A 2,326-nucleotide genomic window follows, 5' to 3' on the forward strand; every position below is an offset into this window, starting at 1 on the left:
GGGGCAGCCGTGTCTGTTCGCGGCACCAGGCGACGCACAGGTACATCCTCAGGTACATCGTGGGTCCCTGAGGAACTCCCGCTCACCTCGGGGAAACAGCTGTGCCCCTGTGAGCCGCGAGGGAGTGGGCACATAGCCTCGCAGTTTAAAAGGGGAACGACCGTGTAACCCAGACCACACACAGTGCTAAGCGACCAGGTCGCTGGGGATCCTCAGAGTGAGAGTTTCTATAAGATAATAACCCGTCAGAGCACCAGGATGCTTGGGGCTTGTCAAAACGCACTCACAACAGCATCTACTATACTTCTCAAAGCAACTCTATGGCATAGGTTGTATTCTTTCTTTCTCTCCCTCTCTTTTGGTTTTGGAGAGAATGGAGGGAGGGAGAGACAGACAGAGAGAGAGAGAGAGAGAGAGAGAGAGAGAGAGAGAAACATCGATGTGAGAGAAACACATCGATTGGTTACCTCGCACATGGGGATCGAGCTTGCAACCGAGGTACGTGCCCTCGACCGCAATGGAACCTGGGACCCCTCAGTCTGCGGGCTGACGCTCTATCCACTGAGCTGAACTGGCCAGGGCTATTATTCTCATGTTTCAAATAAGAAAATTATATTCAAAGGGATTAAGAGACTTGCCTCAAGTCAGCAAACTAGCAAACCGAGCGCTCTCTCCACCACGCAGCACGCGGGGATGCGCCTCTGCCTTTTGGTTGATAATCAGTGACTTTCAGAGGCAAACGGACATCGTGTCTGGGGTAAGGCCAACCCCGTCCTCCCGGCAGGCTCCCTGCTGCTGCCCCCAGACCTTCCACTGGGCAGCCAGCAGGTGCACATGGGCTTATCTCTGGTGCCAGGAGCAGAAGCGGCCAAGCTGATCACCAGGGATGGCCTGGAGGAGGGAGGCAGCCTCACCAGGCCGCGAGGAGGACAGGACGGAACTGGGCACGAGGGGGTGAAGGCCAGTGAGAGTGCCGGGAGGGCAGGGATGCCAGCACCCCCCACCCGCTGGCCCACGTCCCCCCCAGTGAGCATCTGGACGTCAGTCAGGGCTCCTTCAGGTTCCATCTGCGCTGAGGCTGCTGGGTGCCTCCCCCACCAGCTGTGCACACACGGCTGCGATGGAGCCTCACAGGAGGGGAGAGATGCGAATGTCCCCAGAGGCCTCTGGGGCGGCATCGGGAGCTCAGGAGCCCGAGGGGACCCGCACGCCGAGCCCCACCACAGAGCCCCCTGTCTCCCTGGGTGAGTCTAGCGTGGAAGTCTGGGTTCCCGCCTGGAGTCACTGACCGGCTTGCCTGTCTGTCTCCCCACTAAACGGTAAGGACAACACTGGTCTTATTCGATTAACAGGAGCATTTAATCAACACAAGTTGCATCAAATGGAACAAACTAGAACAGCTCTGTCTCCGACTGACTTTAGCCGCAGCTCCTTCTTCCCAGCGGGAGGGACGCTGCCTGGCCGCTGACCTCCCCGCACCAGCATTCACAGGGCCAGGCCAATCGCACGTGTCTGAGCCGCAGGGCACATCCCGTCCCCGTGAACATGAAGGGGCCTGTGACCACCTACAAACACCACTCGCTGGGCTGGGCACGCCCCATGCTTGGGAAATCTCCTCCACATTATTTTTCTGTCAAAACTTGACAAAATAGACCCTGAAGAAGTATTTCTGTCTGAGCTGACTGGCCGGTAAGTGTCTGCCAGACCAGAAGGGAGGTTTTCCCTGAGACGGCGAGAGAGCGAGGTGGTCCCCGGTCGGGGCAAGGAGGGCAGACGGTTTGAAGGACGTAGGAGTGTGTGCCTTCAGAACGCGTGTGCTTCCTGCTGATCATGGCTGACTCCACTCAGGATCAGGCAGGCAGGCAGCAGCAACAGGCGTTGGGGCATCTCATGTTTAAGAATCCCTGGGGTGTCGTTTTTCTCATCTAGATGTGGTAACTGCCCCGTTATGGGACTGACCTGCCCCTGGACACTCCTGAGAGGTTAATGCAGAGCCGGGACCGCTCCCTGCAGACAAGGGCCCGGTGGCCCCGAAGACCCCACTTGAGGGCCCGGTGCTCCCTGTGCAACCCAGACAGCAGGTCGCTGCACGACAAGCCAGCCCGGCCAGATGGGCACGTGGGCTCTCCCGTGGAGGCCGTGGTTTGGGTGGGAGGGGCTGTGCCTGGGTGGGAGGGGCTGTGCCTGGGTGGGAAGGTCAGCACAGCGGAGCCTGGGCCTGGGGCAGAGGAGACTCACTGGGAGGCGACGAACAAATGTCACTCTAACAACGTGTCCCAACACTGACCCAGCTCCCATGTAGTTTCTGGGCACTTGTTAGAAATAC

General features: G+C 58.7%; 1 protein-coding gene across 1 annotated transcript in view; it reads right to left on the minus strand.

Moving 5' to 3' along the window:
* SMYD3 (SET and MYND domain containing 3) overlaps positions 1-2,326 on the minus strand; it is a 413,596-nt gene that overhangs the window by 9,085 nt on the left and 402,185 nt on the right. The gene's annotated exons all lie outside the window — the stretch shown is intronic.

Source organism: Myotis brandtii, unplaced genomic scaffold (assembly GCF_000412655.1).
Source record: "Myotis brandtii unplaced genomic scaffold, ASM41265v1 scaffold627, whole genome shotgun sequence".
NCBI classification, from domain to species: domain Eukaryota; kingdom Metazoa; phylum Chordata; class Mammalia; order Chiroptera; family Vespertilionidae; genus Myotis; species Myotis brandtii.